At 46.2% G+C, this 18403-nt stretch overlaps 1 long non-coding RNA gene across 1 annotated transcript in view; it reads right to left on the bottom strand.

The window, feature by feature from the left end:
* LOC134486641 (uncharacterized) overlaps positions 1-18401 on the bottom strand; it is a 59364-nt gene extending 40963 nt beyond the window's left edge. The window contains exon 1 of the long non-coding RNA XR_010065942.1: positions 1-18401. This exon is cut by the window's left edge and continues 38830 nt beyond it. This is a non-coding gene — a long non-coding RNA (uncharacterized LOC134486641).
* Between the last annotated feature and the right edge of the window lie 2 nt (positions 18402-18403).

Genomic DNA, 18403 nt, shown 5'->3' with positions numbered 1-18403 from the left:
GTCAGAAGAGAGCATCAGATCCCTTGAGGCTGGAGTTATAGATAGTTGTGAAACAGTTGACATGGTGGGAACCAAACTTGGATCCTCTGTAAGAGCAGCAAGCACTCTTAACCACTGAGCCATCTCTCTAGCCTGCCTCCCCATATATACTTTTAACAATTTGTGTATATGAGTGGGTGTATGTGTACACATGTGGGTGCATGGGTATCAGAGGAAAACCTACAGGGATAGGTTCTCTCCTTCCACTGTGTTGGTCTTGGGGATTAAACTCGGGTTATTAAGGTTTGGGATCAAGTACCCTTACCGCTCTCTCCTCAAGGTATGTCCCCAGCCTGAGAAACCCAACCTCCATATTTCTCATGAATAATAATTCTAAAAGTAACTTAAAAATAGACATTACAGTCTCCTCTACCTATATAAGAGAAAGCAAGTCACAGGTGTGACTGAAAACATCACAACATGGTGTTTATCATCTACTGTGAGAGACAGAACATCAACAAGCCCCAAAGAGCCTCTCGTACTCCTCCTCGTACAGAATAGTTGTCTGTGGTTATAAAACTTGTCTTCCATCTTGTGTTTGGACTTAAGCAGAGTCCCCTGGCTTGAGCTCTTTGGGGTATGGCCATTGTCATTCAGCACCAGCTTGTGATGTCCAACCATGAGGTTTCTTGGAGTGCTGTTTGTTCAGTTCCAGCACAGAAATGCCCATAATTGATCCACATTCCTGGGGATGCATATCTGGTCATCTGTCTGTGAACATTTACTGTGAATGCTATTTTGTTTCTGACAGGAACACACCAAACGATAAGGCTATGCATAGGCACAAATTCAGTGCATTGTCAATTTTCTAAATAAGACACTCATTTGGGTGTCCAGAGGGCTAGGTTTTTAAAGGCAACCTGCTGCATCTAAGGCACAGAAGTAAAGTTTCTCATACTTCCCAGCTGCCACTTTCCCCTCTATTAAATTGGGCTATACTGAAGTGTAATGACTGATTCTTTTACCCAGCCCATGCACAGTAGTATCTTACCCATTAGTCACCAAAGAAATAATTATTTTGGTCTTTTAAATGCTTATATTGGCAACCTTCACACTCCCATCCCCCCAGGAAAGGTGTTTGAGGTTGATAGTGTGTATGGTAGGTCCCCTTCAGTGCTGCTTCACTTTGATAACTAACTGCTCATAGTCAGAGACAGGAGACCACTGGGTTGCTATTTATGTGGCTGGCTTACAGGTTGCTAAGGAAATAAATCATAGTGGCTTTAAAATTTCAGGCAGGCTAAGGCCCTTCAGCCTATAAGAAATATCATTAGCCCCAAAACAGGAAGTGTCTGTCACATGTCTCACAGTTAGTGGCAGAACTAGCTTTAGAACCTAAGTTGTCTTTTTACTCCCAGTCCAGTGTTCTTTCTACACACATGGTTATTCTTGAGGACTTAGGGTGTGGGTTTTGGCACATGTTCATATACAGAATGGCCCTACCTGGGAGTAGTGTGAGCATTATTATTGGCAGCACATGTACATGTTAGGTTTTGTCCACATGACATAATATGCAGTAGTCTGCTTCTCCTCTCCAGATCCATAACCTGCAACTATTTGAACTGGCCACTAGGCATGTCCGTTATACCTGTTGCCCTCACACTTTGACTTCATATAGTCTTGTATTGTTGCAGGGCAAGAGTGTGCAGAGGTTCCTTCATCTTTTATTCTTGCTGAAGCCATTTTAGGTTTGTCTGGAATTTGATCTTCTTGAAGGAAAGCCCTGTGGAAAATTACCCAAGGTCAAAGTGCTCAGCTAATCTATTTTGGCTTCTGTTAAATTTCCTGCTTGCTCAAAACCTCCCTATGCAGCTGCCCAGTGAGATAACAGGATGTGGTTTTTGCCTTTAAAATCTCCTTACTCTAAACATCAGCTTGACACTTGGGTCCTGAATACCAGAATGCAATCCAATCTGGCTGGAATAAAGACTTTCAACCATCTCTGGTTGTTTGGAAGGGCCCACTGAACTCTTCAGAGACTGGACTCTGGGACTTAGAGGCCTCGGGACCCCCAAGAGCAGAAGAGTGATCTAGTTGGGGAGTACACCTAGAGGATGCGTGCCCTGAGACATTCCAGGTCCTCAGGAAAATCCTCTTGACCAACCACTGATGAGCACTCTGAAGGCAACCAACAGTACCACCCAAAAAGGCAAATTGAAAGTCATTTGCTCTGAACACCTCTGGAGGTTAAGTTTAGTCTGTAGAGACACCATCCGATTAGGACACAAGTGGGAAGATTGGGTATAACTGCAGATACCATGTCAGGGGTCCTTGTGAGACATTACTGGAGCCCCTGGTCTATTGAATGAATGCTTGGCAGCTGGCTACCTATGATTGTCTGACTATCTGGTTGCTGTTATTTGTATCTGCATTGTCTTTGGCTCTTTAAGTCAGTTTGTCATTTGCCCTTGCCATCAGACCACATGGAAGTTCCCAAGGAGCCCTCTAAAGTGTATGCTAAAAACTCTTTAAAGGGCTTCTTGGATGGGGACAATGGTTGTGTTCATTTATCTCCAGTAAGACTCCATCCTCTTTGGGAACTTGAATGGCCCTCTTTTGAAGTAGGATGGCTGCCTGAGGAACCCTTGGCAATCCTTTTCCTTCATCTATCCCTATGGTTGAAGACTTGCTCTCTTTTCTTGGGAGCCATGGGTCCTGCTGATCAGGCCAGAACACCCAGAAAAGCTAAAAGTACTGCAGGTTCCCCCTGCTCCACCCGAAGAGATAGACATTCTTCTTTATGGTTTGACTAGATCAGTGGGAAATTCAAGAGCTCTTGAGGAAATTATTCACCCCAGTGGGGAGGACAGAGGGCCAATTCTACTACACCTGGCTCCTTCTGCCTGCTGTACATGAGGAGCAGCTCGGCCTATGGGGAGGTCAGACAGGCTTTGTCTGAGGCTGCATGATCATTGTTCATTCTCCCATTGAAAGAAGAACTGGGACCCTGTTACACATAAGAGGAAGATGAGGAAAAGGGGAAAGGTCCCCTGCCTCTATTTATGGGTATATGTTCCCTTCTCCACCAATGATTTATTATAATTGGAAGAACCACAAGTGTCCCTTTTCCCTAGAAGCCACATGTTATTGGTCTGTTAAAAGACTGTTTTCTATACAATCCAGCTGACTTGGGATGACTGTCAGCAACTCCTGGCCACCCTGATCAAAGTAGAGGAGCAAGACCCAATTCAGCTGGAAAGTAGGAAGTTGGCTCTGAGGTTGGGCAACAGGACACTTCCAGATGCAGAGGCCCAGACAAAGTAAACTTTTCCCTGTACTTGACCCACTTGTGATCTTAATACCCATGCAGGTAAGGGTCATTGAACACCTTTCACCAAACTTTACTGGGAGGGTTAAAAGTAGTAGTCAAAAAAATCTACCAACTTACCCAAGGTTAGTCAGTTTGTATTCAAGGACCTGCTGAATCACCTGCTGGATTTCTGGAAAGGTTCTGTGAAGTATATCAGTTATATAACCCCATAGACCCAGATTGCCCCCCCAACCCCTGAAACCAGAGAGCCAAGAATACTGCCTTTCTTATGCAATCAGCCTGACATAAAGAGAAGACTCCAGAAATTAGAGGAATTTGAAGGAATGAATAGCTCTCAACCTTGAAAATTTTTCAGTTTATAACAGCTGAGACTCAGCTGAAGACAGGGAAAGAAACTCTTCTGGGTGGCGATAACTGCCCTCAGGGAAACAGACAAGAGAGGAGATGGGGAGCTAGGCCAGAAAAATGGTAAAAGGACTAATGTGCCTATTGTAAGCAGAAGGTTCACTGCAAGAGGGAGTGTCCTAGCAGGAAAGAAAAAGAGGAGAGCTGTCCAATCCTATAGCTAGCTGAAAATGGATGGGGGCCAGGACTCCATATGACTTAGCCCTTGGGAGCCCAGGATGACAGTGAGAATAGGGGACAAATCCATCAACATTATAATAGACACTAAGTAGTACACTCTTGCCTTAACAGAACTACTAGTAACCCTTAGCTCCAGGAAGACAGCAGTCCAAGGAGCAATAGGCCAAATGGCCTACTTTCATAGACAACCTGTAAAACTGTAGACCAAGGAACAAGATACTATGACTCATTCTGATTACGCCAGAATGCTCATACCCACTGATCAAGAAGGGACCTATTACAAAAACCAAGAGCCACCATTGCTCTGGGGGAGAATTTGGCCAGTCTAACTCTAGACTCAGGCCAATATTCTGGTCACCTGTCCTCCATCCTATGAGTACCTCTTATATGAGTATTTGGTCACAAGGAAGGAAGAGCTACTCTCAGGCTACCTGCAGGAACTCAAAGCAAGGTACCCTGATGTTTAGGCTGAGTGGAACCCACCAGAAGTAGCATCACTGGCCATCCATCATAGTTCAGTTATTATGTTCTGCAAGACCAGTATGGGTCAAATAATACCCCAATGGGTCAGGAAACCAAGCAAAGGATTGCCAAACACATCAATTGAATGAGGGGACAGGAATTTTTGTTCCCTGCCACTCCTCATGGAACATTCATTCTCTTGCTCCCTGTCCTGAAACACAACACTTGAGACTTCTGATCAGTAAAGGATTTAATGGAGGACAATGAATGAGTGGAAAACATCCACCCCATTGTATGAACCTTTATATTCTCCCAAGTTTTTTGCCCCCATCCACTGAAAGGAATATCTATATGGTCCTAAATATAATAGATGTTTTCTTCTGTCTCCTACTAGCTCCAGTCAACCAAAGCAAATTTGCCTTTGAATGGACCAACCTAGAGTGTGGATATATTGGTCAACACATGTGGACTCAGTTGCCACAAAGGTTCAGAAACTCAACATTGTTTGATGAAAGCCTGAGGGCAGGTCTGATGAACTTTAGACAAAAATATCCACAAAGCACTCCACTCTAGTATATAGATGACTTCCTCATAGCTTTGCCCACTGAGGAAGAATGTAGACAGGCAATAGAAGGCTTTTTAGATACCCTCCAAGCCCTGCAGTCCAGAGTCTCAGCCAAAAAGGGTCAGTTGGATGTCCCTATGTCATATACCTAGGCTGTTCAACCTAATGGGAAGGTGTCTCATGATGCTTTATCTCCTCGCTCCCACATTGAAAAGACAAGTATGAGAATCCTGGTGGAGGTGGGGGCAGTTGGATACTTCTGGCCATGGGATACATTGGGATTTGCTGAGATAACCAAACTCCTCTGCCAGCACCAAGGGTATGCAGCAGCCTTTGGAATGGACTGAGATTGCACAGAGTGCTTTCAAAGCCTTGAAAAAGGTCCTAGTGACTGATTTTCCCAATTCTGGTGACTTCCAAAGTCACAGCTCTCTCAGGCATTACTAATATGTGGATGAGGCCAGAGCCATTGCCTAGGGAGTCCTCATGCAAACCCTGAGACTCTGGAAAAGAGTGAACACAATCTGTCCAAGAGACTTGACCTGGTCACAGCTAGATGGCCAGAATCTAGAGGGCCATAGTTACCACCACCCTACTAGTAAAAGCTGACAAGTTAACTTTAGGGCACAAACTGTTCCTGGCAACTCCATGCTATGTTGAGGCCCTCTTGATGGGGACACCCAAGAGATGGCTGTCTAATGCCCTGTTGACCCGATACCAAGCTCTGCTCTGGATCAACCCTGCATTCGGTTTCATAAGATGTCGGCACTAAACCCTACAAGGCTCCTGCCAGAACGACTCCTCGGGTCCCCTGTATGACTGTCTTGAGGTATCTGATCTGATCCAATCCACCAGGCCTGACCTGACTGATGACCTATTAGTGACACCAGATGAGTTATTTGTTCACATATGGAAACAGTTTTGTCAAGACTGATCAGGTATGCAGTGTCAGTGATGGTGATCCAAGATAAGACTATGTGGGCACCATCTTTAAGTAGGGGAACCTCAGCTCAATGATCGGAGCTTTTAGTTTTGACTCAAGCTCTCCATGGGAGTTGGGAGGTGGGGAGACAAAGCTATCACCATATGCTCCAATATGGTGCTGATACTGAGATATCATAGATTTAACGACAGCCCACGCCCATGGTGCATCATATATGGAAAGAGGATTGCTAACCTTAGCAGGAAAGGAAGTAAAAAATAGACAAGAAATCTTAGCTTTATTGGAAGCTATCTGGTTATCCAAGAGGGCGGCCATTTCCCATTGCAACGGATGCAGAAAAGGGGATTCCCCAGAGGCCAGAGACAACAACAGAGCAGCTGACTCGGTAGTCATCCAGGAAATGACCTTAGAACTAGTGGGGTCTCTCCAAACCCTGGTAACCCTGCCAGAGCTCATTCACCAGGTCACCCAGTCAAGACTGACTGGGTTAAACAAGAACTGGCCACACAGGATAAATGAAGATGGATGAATGCTGCTGGAGGTCAGACCCATCCTTCCTGGGAGTCTGGTTAAGGCAACTGGTTATAGATCTCCATCAAGACACTCAGCTAGGGGCTATAAAAACAGCTGAAGTGTTGACTTGGGCATTAATGTTCTGGCTTTGGAAAACCCGATTAAAGACACCATTTTTAGATATGCCACCTGTGCTTGGGATAAACTCCAAAGGGGAAAGGAAGGAAGATCCCACAGAGGATCTAAGCTGGAGAAAATGGGCCTGGAGACACTGGGAGTTGGACTTGCCTGAAAATCAGGCCTACCATTTGTGAACTATAAATATTTGCTGATGTTCATAGGTACCCCTCTCAGGATGGATGGAGTCCCATCCCACTTAAACAGTGCTCCAGCAGTTACTAGGAAACTTCTTCGGGAGATGATTCCTAGGTTTGGGCTGCCCCTAGCTGGTCAGACAATGGTCCAGGTCTTCCTAGTCAAAGTGTCTCAAAATCTGATAAAGGGATTAAATATTAGTTAAACATTACATTGTATATATAGGCCACAGAGCTCAGGTCAGGTATAAAAGATAAATAGAACTCTTCAGGAGATTCTGACTGAAGTGGTCCTAGAAACTGGAGCAAATTGGGTCAACCTCCTCCCTTTGCTCTGCCTGGGGCCAGATGTGTTCCTTCCTTGGAGGGGCTTCTTCCTCTGAAAGACCACCTCCCATTCTCCCCAAACTCTGATTTCCCAGGCAGAAATGTCTAATCCTTCCTTTCTCCTTTACAGGAATCGTGACAGGTCATTGAGCAGACTGTGAAGGAAATTCTGCCATCTCCCATGTCTAAACCCACCCACTACCACTAGTCCTGCCAGGAGCCTTTGGATAAAGAGGATACCTGTCCAGACTCTAGAACCTGCCTGGAAGGGACCTGACCCTGTCATCCTCACCATCCCAACTGCTGTGAAAGTAGCTAGTGTCGTCCTTTGAATTCATCACTCCCAATTAGAAAGTCATTGAGAATGACTGACTATTCAGGCTGATCTTGTGTTAACTCCACACACAAACTCTCTAGAGAGAGTTATCTGAAGTGGGGGACCCTCAACTGAGAAAATTGGCTCCATAAGATCAGGCTGCAAGGCATCATCTTAGTGATTGATGGAAGTGGCTCAGATCACTGTGGGTGGTGCCAATCCCTGGGCTTGTGGTCTTGGGTTCTATAAGAAAGCAGGCTGGGCAAGCAATGTCGAGCAAACAAATAAGCAGCACCCCCCACTGCCTCTGCATCAGCTCCTGCCTCTAGGTTTACTGCTCTGTGCCAGTTCCTGTCCTGACTTCTTTAAAAGATGAACAGTAATATAGAAGGGTAAGCCAAATAGAACCTTTCCTCTCCAACTTGCCTTTTGGTCATGGTGTTTCATCACAGCAATAATAACCCTAAGTTATTGATAACAAATGGACTCTTGCTAGGACTTTGGATCCTTAAAGACCAACACAAGATCATTAATCCCTTTGCTTTCTTTTTATATGGGCATGAGAACCTCAAGTTGTCCCCTTATCTGGACTTGAGAATCAGGAATAATGGGCTCAGGGAAGATGACAGTCAATTTGACAGATGAACAACCCCAGGTTCCATGTAGACACTTCTTTATGCCCACTTTTGGAGTTTGGTTAAGCTATAGAAGAGGTGGTTTCGGGGACCTATCTTTTGAAAAAAAATACAGGAAATCCAGTTCTATTCATGACTTGTGAATGAACCCCCCTACATTGTCAGGGGCCAGGAAATGGGGGGATTTCAATTGTGCTAAATGGGGTTGTGAAACTGGAGCCCCCTGGAAGCATGTCAACAAGTACTTATAGGGCTCTCTCTGAAACACTTCAGGACAGAGACCTACCTATAACCACATAACCTTAAGACAGAGATTGGGGACAACATAGGGATGTCCAGTGTCCAGTCTATGGTACACTGAAAAAACCTGGGAAATAAGATTTATTATGCTACCAAAAGAGACCCAAAGGAATAAGTTTACCATTTAGAGGAGGCCACCTCCTGGGGCCCCCAGAGCCAACAGACCTCCTACACATCTTGAGATGAAAGCCCCGACCCTGACCAATGTTTCCTCCCACAAGATTGGTTCTAATCGACACCAAAAATATTAACTCTAGTCCCCACCAGCACCGGGGCTGGGAGCCCTCCCTTTATATTCACTACTCCTGACAAAGTTCAGTGTTTAACCACTCCCAGCTTGGAATTGGTCAGGATTGCAGGCTGTGCCTGAACCCTTGACTCCCTTGCTATAAAGGGCTGTGGACCAACCAGATCATAAGTCTACCAACAAGCAAAAACAACTGTAACTGGGAACAGCCTAAGCTAACACTGAGGGACGTACCGGGAGCTGCAACCTGCCTGCTGTCCAGGACTTTTTTTTTTTTACTTAGAATCCTCACTTATTACTCCAATGCTTGCCATCTCCACTCTCCTGGCCAATTATTCTCACCAGATACACTTCTCTAAATCCACTAGATCACTTGGTGGGCATGTACAAATCAACGTCCCTCCTCCGAGGCATTCCAAAACAATAAGCCAGTCTTATGGTGCACATCCTGCCCTCATTGTACTGAAATAGTGGGAAGAAGAGAGAGATCTCTTTGACATGGGCCCCTGGCTGCCACAGGAAAAGTGAGCCACACCTATTCTCATCTTGTACCCAGTTGGAGCCAGTATTTCCAGGGCAACAGCCATAGGAACATCAGCCCTTTTGGTCGGTGCTCACAGCTTTGGAGAAGCAAGAAGCAGGCGACAAGTGAGCTGACAGAGACCTCCGAGGATTCTTTCTAGCCACATTTCTCTCTCCACATGGATGTCCTAGGTGTTTTCCCAAACTTCCTCAGGCTAAGAGTCATCTGTGGCAGTAAAAGACTAGGCTAGGTGGTTTCTTCTAGCCACATCTAGCACTGGTAATGAAGGACCCCACATCTTGGCAGCTTTGTACCTCGAAGCACACGAAGTCTTGGTTTTGGCTCAGGATTTCCTGAATTCAGGAAGAGGGGATATAGTCCTGGGGAGTCAGCCTTATGTCAGCCTTACTAAAATGGGCTTCCTAGTAGTATAAGTCCCTCAAATGGTAAAGATGCAGACTTCAAAACTCTTTGCTCTTTGAGGGTGGGTATTTAAAGACAGTCTGACAGCTTCAGCCACTGTGGAGCTAGGCCTGGCTCTCCTAAGGTTACCACAGAGATGCCTAAGCTGTGTCTTTAAGAGCAGGGTCAAAAGGAGAGGTAAGAGGATTCCTGGGCTGGCTGTATAGATTCAGGGTGGGGTTGGGATTGGGGTGGGGAATGTCTTTTGAAGATAAAAAACTACCTATTCAGACCTTCCAAACTTGTACAAGAAAACAACTAAAAAGTGTCAGGACAATTTAAAGCAAGACTCAGGGAGTTGTGGCAAAAAGTCTGGAGAAGAGAATCAAACAGCCTTGAGGAGGGTAACCCCTTAGATTTAAGGCACTAATCAAAAAGAATGGGAGATTCTCAAAGGGTAAAGAAGTCACTTTCCCCCCACTTCTTGGCCCTTCCCCCTTTTAGTCTCATCCCTCTTTTCACAGCCCTCATATGATTAAGCACCCCCCCAAAAAAAAAACCTCTTGAAGACCCATTGCCTCAATGGGCACTGAATGGAGTCCAGTGGCTAACCCCTCAGGGCAGAGGTTTGTAAATGTTACTGAGTGTTAGTGTAGGCAGCTGAGGACGCTTGTAAATACAGACTCCTGAGTCTAGTTGGCTCCTGCTGATTCAAGTGGGCCATTTGGAGGCCACTACTTTGAGGCTTGGAGAAGAAGGCTTAGGTTCTGGCTTCTGACCTCAGAGACCTTGCTATCGCTGGGAGAATCCAGAGACTCTGCTTCATGTGCGAGCGTCACTTTAAAATGGGCTGGGAGTAATCTGTCGTGGTAACCAACTGGTCACACTCACACTTCTCAGTGCACCCTTCCTATGCTCAGGGGAGCCAGCCCTTGTCCAGGTCACAGGGAAATCTCGTTTCCACAAATGCACACGTAGAGCAAGCCCTCACCTCTGGTACAGTGTCAGTATCTTTGCCCGTTTGCTCTGCTCACCCCTCTTGGCTAGGGCCCTGCTAGTTGGTGTTCTGGTCAGCCCTTCAGAGCTGTGTCCTCTCCTTTGTTGAATCAATTTCCCCAGCCACGTTCCACCCTCAGTCTGTCCTTCAGCATCTGTTCTATCTACTCCAGTGGGTGGACATTAAAATGGAGGTTTGTGTCACTTCAGAGACACCACGGTGGGCTTCTCACAGCAACTTACTGGGACCTTCTCCAGTATCACAAAGGAGTGATGTGCTTAGTCTCCTTAGGCGATGTGGGCTTATCGAAGGTTATAGACTCAAACAAGGAAATTCAAATGGGAACCTTGGGGTACGTTAGGCACCATATAACACCACCTCTACAGTGTCTCATCCTTCAGCTCTGTTGTCAGCAGGGTCATCTCTTTGGCCTTTAAACCCCACTGCCGGCCGTTCCCACTGGACCTCTTGGCTTTTGCTTTGCTTCTCTGCTGGGTCTCAGTTTGCAACTTCATAAGAGGGAGGATGAGTTGGGGGTCGTGGACTAGACAGATGCTCCAGCAAAGTCACTGTGCTGGGAGGTCGCAAAGTGGCTGCTGTATGCTGAGATGCCAGCCAGCTGCCTACTAGAAAACCTGTGTTGACTAGGGTGGTGGTGTCACAGGGTACAAAGCATGGTGACCAGTGTCTAAGGAATGCCTGGTGCTGCTGTCTTTGGAGTGGAGCATGCACTGGAGAGACGTCATCGTGGTTTTAGGGACCAGGTAAAAGATGCAAGGCCAAAGCGTCCTGAGGAATCAGTCATCAGCTCAGGCAGCAAACGTGGTCTGAAGCTCATCTTGGTGCATCAGATCCTTAGCAGTGGCCACCCTGGCTTCTCTGCCTCTGTGTGGACTGACACCTTTCTCTCTATTCTGCCTTGACTTTGGAAAGACTGCATTGTCTATATTGTACATGACCTGCTTACCCCCCACCAGCAGTCTTGGCTCTTACTCCCTTCGCCACCCCAGTTCAGGCTCTGCCCATCACCTATTTTGACAGAGGAGGCGGGTGAGTGACCTGGCCTGGTCTCTGAGCTCTGTCCTGAGTATATAGCTGGTCACCTCCAGACCCTCTCTTGCAGCACCTTGTCACTTTGTCTGCGAAAGGGAAGGTGGGTTAAGCTAGCTAGCTTTCTCCCACCTTCTCTTAATTACTCTTTTAAAAATTGCTAGACAGGTGGAAGGAAGAGGAGCAGACAGAATTTCTACTGAAGACATGAAAATGTAAACCTTTAAGAGATCAGGTGATTGGCCTATGCCACTTGTACCTTGCAGGCCCTACCAGTGACACAGTTGGGAGAGTGGTGTGTAAGGTAATAAAAAGATCATGAACCTTTGGGTTCACTGGTCCAATTTCCAGGTCCAGGTCTGTCTCTTGTTAGCTTTGTGACATAAAGGAGACTCCTTGATGTCCCTGAGCCTAGTTCCTCATTTGTAAAATGAGGATAATAGAAGCTACCTGCTTTACAGTGAAGGGATAACCACTGGTCCCAGTGGGCAGTCTGTGTGGCGTTACTGCATGCATCCTCCAAGCATCCTAGGGAAGCCACGTCCACTGCACCTCCACAGAAGTGTTCCCTGCACCCCAATTCCAGCCTCCCTTTTCTCTACAATTTTTGTCGCAGTGATTAGAGAACAGAGTCCCTCAGTGAAATGTTCTGGACATTTTAGGAGGTGATCCAAGATCTAACCATTTCTTGTGCCAAGAAGGGAACACTCAAAAATCTCGAAGGTTTGCCATCCACACTGATTTCAGCAGAACTTTGGGAACTCCCAGAAGGCTGAAACCATGTGCAGATTCACTGTCAGGCCGTGAGGGCATAGAGCCCAGTTCCTGAGTGGCATTGCCCGGCGAGACCCCCCAGCTCACAGTGTTTTCCTTATGAACCGGCCAGGTGATCCATCCTTTTGAGTTAACCTGATGGGGTAAGGCCCAAAAGAAAGAGGGTCGGCTCTGATATAGTCAAGAGCAAAGGGTGCGATCCTGATAAAAGCGAATATCAAGAGCAAAGGGCGTGGCCCTGGGTACGGTGGACACCAAAAGCAAGGGTGTGACCCTGTGGGGTGAGCACAAAGAGTAAGAAGTGCAAGTGGAGGGGGTCAGGAAGGTGCCTTGGAGAGAAGGCTGCAGAATGGGGTTGAATGCACCTAACCCCCTAGGAGACCTAGCGGCGGGGGATCGGCTGAGAAGGGGCTGAAACACCCAAAGTGACCACCCCTCCTCCAAGGATTGTACAAGAAGGAAAAAAAATATGTCACCAGGGCAAAGGAACTGAAATCCTTGAGCAGGGAAGGAAGGCAAACAACAGAAGCTGTGGGCTCTCTTAATTCAAGGAGACAGCCCTGCGGTGTGCTGGCAGGGCGGGTCGGGGCGGGGTGGGGTGGGGGAGGGCTATCCTCGATGGGCCTGCTATGACAGCATGGGGGCCACAGAAATAGAATTTTTGTGGGACTGTGCCATGGCCAGTTTTGGAAAACAGAAGAGCCCACTTTTTAAACACAAAGTTAGTATTTCTTTTTTTGACGGGGAGGTGATTCTGTTGTCTTTTGTTCATCCATTGGTAGATGAGTGAGCTTTGTTAAGAATGAGTGTGGAGACATCCCAGGTTCAGCCGGTGCATAGCTGGGCTCCCAGAGGCAGGGAAGAGAGAGACAGGCTTCAGATGGCACCCTGGGCTACGGCCAGCAAGGGGTCCCCATACTGCTGCAAGCTCTAAATCGTTTGATTCCTGGGCTAAGGCACTGTCTAGACTTTGCTAAGCACACCTTAACCTTGAGCTCACCCTTGCTGCATCAACAAATTTTTGTGTGAGCTCAAAACCATACACTGTAGAAAACATGGAAAATATTAGCATTGAACTCGTGCACCAAAAGATCTTGAGTGTCATTACAGAAGAGAATAAACATGGGCAATACCCAGGTCTGGAGACTATTGACACCGAGGGCTCTCATTCCACTTTGCCTCTGCTCACTAGTGCTTCAGTCATACACTCTTCAACCTGTGAACCTTGAGGCTCTCTGTCTTTCAGTTCTACTGTTTAGAAAATTTCATACTCCTTGCTCTCAAGAGCTAGCCAATGTTTGCTTAGGAGAGATACTTCGCCAACCTCCAGAGAAAGGGGTGGGGATGGAACTGAAGGACTAGACCCTGAGCTATGCAGCCTGCCTACCCTCAGAAACTTCAGGGATCCTTTTACTGGAACTGAATGTCTCTCCCCATAAGGCACAAGAGACCCTGTGACATTATTGAAGACATGCTTTCGAGAGATTTACCTGTGCTGCTAACATGCAAGCCCAGTCCCAAATGCCTTTGTAAGTTGTCCTTTGAGCCAATCAGAACTGTGGGCAAATCTTTCATTCTTTTCTATATTGTTCCATTTGGATTTGCATTTTGCATTTGGTTCAGACAGGCCCCATGAGGTCTATGAAGGAGATGGGCCTCCCCTTTGTGGGAAAAAGAATAGTTTGAAGGTTTGCTTTCAGTTGCTCGGTTAGGCCTTTGTGGGTTTTCCCATGGTTTGAGCCTCTTTCCAGTCATCCCTACTTGGGACCCATAGGTAGTTTCCCCCTTTCCAGGTGCTTATAAACTCCAAGCTTTTGGGGTTGAGGGTTGGGGCATCGAGCCTTGTTTTCATTTTCAAGTTGCTCAATATCAAGAAGGGTCTCCACACATAGCTGATTAGTCTTCTTCGGTTGACATTCATCGGCTTGTTTTTCTGCTTCCTCTCCAAGTGAATGGGCAGAGGACCTGAGAGCTGAGGACAAAAGAGCTGCTCTGACTCTTGTCTCTTAACCAGATACCTTCATTTCCCAAACGATTCGAGGGTTTAGCTTTACTTGCTTCAGAAATCAGAGCCTGGCTAGGCGAACTGGAAACTTAAGAACATCAGGATGGAGATGGTGGACATTCACTGTTGGGGAGCACTCCGGAGTCATGTATGACGTAATCCTTTTATACTCTTTGGTGAAAGACAGGGGTTCCCCTACTCTTGCTCACACTGCCAGTCCCTCCCTGAAGCCTTTTGTCCTACCTAAGTGTCGTTTCAATACTGAAGGAGCTGAGATTTCCTGAACGGTGAAGGAAGAAACACAGAAAACCAAACTGTCCCTGCCAGCCCAGCCTCATGAGTGTGCCCGTCACCAGCACTCAACTTGCATAGTCTCCTGAAAACCTTCTTTGATAGGGAATGTAGCCATTGTGGTTTTCTCCTAAGGAATTAGAAACAATGCCTCTAAAATGTTACCTACCACAAATGTATATAAATTTGGAAAAGGAAGCCCTTTGGCAGGCGAAGTGCTGCTGGATGCCTAGCAGTGGGGGCATAGTTTGGGTCAGAAGCACAGGTGAACACTGAAGCAGAGGCAAGGAAGAGAAAGACTCAATTGGCATCTGCAACAGTGATGGATGGTTAGGTATCTTCCTCCTGGCTTCCTCACTTTGAATGCAACCAGCAAAAGAGCAGAGAGGTTTGACAGAGTCCTTGCCCTGCCCTTTTCCCATTACTCCTGGGGTGAAGAGAGAGATTGAGACTTTTCCTAGACCACATGCCCACCGTATTGAAGATGAGGGAGAAAGGACACCCCCTGCCACACACACACACACACACACACACACACACACACACACACTAGTTAACTGTGAATCATTATTGAAAGCGTTCCTAGTGTGCCCCATCGAGGTTTTGTCTGCAACTTCCACCTGGCCATCACCAAACCACTGAAACTTGAAGTCTTAAAGGGTGAAGATTCTGTCAAGAGATCAAGGCACTCTGAAGTGGCTCATAGACAGGCTGGGTGCTGGGTATCGCCATTCAATACCCAGCTGATCCTTTCTGCAATCCAGCATCCATTTCAGAAACCAAATGAGCAAAATGTACTTGTGGTTCTTTTAGAAAGAGGGTTGAGGGTCATTTTCTAAAAGATCTAACTGGCTTTTGTAGGATATCCATGTGAGATTCTGGACACATCACCAGCTTCTTAGGCTTCTCCAAAACCTAGGAGGCTGGTTGGACTGTCAAGTCTGCTTAGACATTTCTAGACTGTCTGATGCTGCCTAATTTGGAGTGGGGAGCCCTTCACGTTGTCTATAGGCAATGCTGTTGTGGAGAGGAAGAGAGGAGAGAGTAGCAGAGTGGGACACAGGAGTATGGAAGGTAGCCATGGATTGAACATGATGCCTATTCCTTACACCGTTTAGTGCTTTACCCAATATTATCCCCATTTTACAGATTGAGGAGACTGAGGTTTAAAGAGGTTAAGTAACTTGTCTAAAGTCTTTTCTAGTTTCCAACACGATCCAGAATTGAAATTCAGGGTTTTTTCATTTTAGAGCCGGAGCTCCAATATCACACACTAGTAGAGAACTTAACCAGCTTTCCAAGAAGACGTGTCTAAATGACTCCTATCTTGCTATTTAATTGACTGATCTTCATGAGACTTTCTGGCACTAAGTGGGAAGGAGTACAGGATGTCTCTTGACCGTCCGGACTTACTTCAACTTGCCCACTTTACTGAGGCTGAGAGGCTGCACTTTCTTAGCAGACCTGGCCTGAGGGGACTCGTTTACAGATGTCAGTGTCCTGACTACAATGCTTAGGGCAATATCTGCATTCTCTGTACTCCTTACTCCTCAGCTTTACCTACAGGCCTTGCCACCAAGGCCTTGACAGGAGGTGGAGATGCTGAGTTATGAGCACTTGAAGTTTTGAGGAAGGATATGGAAGCCAAAGACTAACAAGGGGCCTTGGCATTATTTGTGACTGCCCTTCACTCTTGTATTCCATTTCGTTGGGGACTTGTGTGAGGCTCATGATGTAAGGGGTCAGCTTCTCACTTAATCTATCCCAGCATCCTTAGCGCCACCTCAGAACTAACTGCCAGTGGCCACTTGCCGGCCCCAACAGAATTTAACGGAAACTGCCAACAGCTCTCCTCTGACCTCATTGGATAGAACCCGCCCACCGAGTCAGCAGATACCAACTCCTCTCTTTCTTCTGAAGTAGCCTCCCCACTATCTTGGAGTAGGCAGTCCTCTTGTGTGGGGTGCAAGCATCAGACAGAGAAGGAGTTACTCATTTATTCCCGAGAGGGACCCACTTGCCTCATACCAAGTATGCAAATGATCCCTTATAGGAGAGGCTGGTGAGAGTGGACAAAAGAGCAGAGAGATTTTAAAAAGCTTAGCCTGGGATGTCTATCCTCCAGCTTCAACCAGCTTTGTTGACTTTCCTGCTGAGAGAAGTGGGAACCAGTTTAAGTCAGATGAACGTGTTTATTCAACAGACCTGGCTAATCTTCTCCCTAGAGATCTAGTAACCTTGCTGGAGCCAGATGAGAGTATTTATTTCCATAAACCTTTAGGAATCAGTTCCCTTTGGAAGGCAGTGAGTGGCACACATCTGGGGAAATGTGTATAGAAAGAGTGAAATTAGCAGAAGAAAGGCTCTGGGATCCAGGGGTTTGGTTTTGTTAAGACAGAGACATCTGGGGGGACGGAGATATAACTCTTTTATAATTGGCTTTGAAAGGTAGACTTCATGATGACAAAGATGTCTTCTTACTCATTTATTTGTTACACACACACACACACACGTATATAGATGTCCTTATCTTTGTTCTTAGGAGGCTTTCTCTTTAGGCTGGAGATGATGAGGTACATTAAAATATCAAGGAAGGTTATAGTTGCTTTTCCTCTGTAACCCAAAGAAGTTGGACTTCCATGAAATTCTAGTGAGGGGTTCAAAGCAACATAGAGGGAAAGCCCTAGTTTTAACTTTTCCTCTTGGCTCAGCTAAGCATATACTCTAGGAGAGCTGTGTTCTGAAAAGATTCTTTTAGTGGCTAAGGGGGAGACAAGCCAGGAGAAGAGACGTCAGTTATGAAGAGGTGCCCCCCCAACCCCCAGGAGTGATGTTCTTTACCCAAGACCTAGATGTGGCTGCCGCACATTGTTTCCTAGAGGAGAGAATTCTTTCTAGCAGGAAGATAGGGTCTTCTTGATGAGATGCACCACCTACGGCTTCATTTGCAGTCGACGTGAGGTGGAGCAGAGGGAGGCCCCATCTACTGCAGTTTTGATCTTGGCTGTTGAGCCAGATGAAGATGTGGGGTGGATCCCTCAATGTTTGTGGGGGGGCACTGTGAACAGTTAGTGACTTTGGTTTAGGAGCACAAAACAAAACGGAGGTCACAGCGGAAGGGGTAGACTACATTTCGCCTCTTTAAGCAATAAAGGGGGGAGAATCTCACAGATAAAGAAATGTCTTTTGTTTACTTAGCCACAGATGCTGGCTACAAAGTGACACTATTTCTCCTTTTCAAGTGGTGGGATGTTTCACTTGTCCTTGTATTTAAGAAAGATTAAGGGAGGCACCAAAACAGGAGGTGCCTCTTTTCTTTGACCTGTTCTCTCATCGGAGGTTTTTTTCTTTTTCTTTTTTTTGGATCCCCACACCTATTTTCTCTTCTGTAGTAGTTGATTCTTCCCAGGCCTTGAGCGGTAGAGAGAGAATGTATTTTTTTTCCATAGCACATACTCATTTACTATTTATTCGAGGCTACTATGTGCTCTTGCGCTTCCTGCTAGAAGGGGATGATAAAAACAATCCAAGAGGTTTGCATTTAAGGAGAAAAGAAAACAAACAAGCAAACAAAAAACAAGAAAAACAAAAACAAAACCGAAAAAAAAAAACCACCAAAAAACCAAAACAAACCTAATCACAGTATTCGAATTTGGGCAGACAGTGATTTGTAAAGAGGGAGATAAAAGGTTTTGGGGACAGGGGTAGGGGTCAGGAGGGATTGCAGAGATTTCTAGGTTGTCTGGTAGACAGGAGAGCCTAGCACGGTATCAGCAGGGTATCAGTGAGTGACAGACTACAGGAGGCTTAGAGGCAGGTCCCTGTAGCCTTACACAACTTGATT

The sequence above is a fragment of the Rattus norvegicus genome, chromosome 4, assembly GCF_036323735.1.
Source record: "Rattus norvegicus strain BN/NHsdMcwi chromosome 4, GRCr8, whole genome shotgun sequence".
In the NCBI taxonomy this organism is placed as follows: Eukaryota; Metazoa; Chordata; class Mammalia; order Rodentia; family Muridae; genus Rattus; species Rattus norvegicus.
This window is presented reverse-complemented; position numbering and strand designations above follow the sequence as displayed.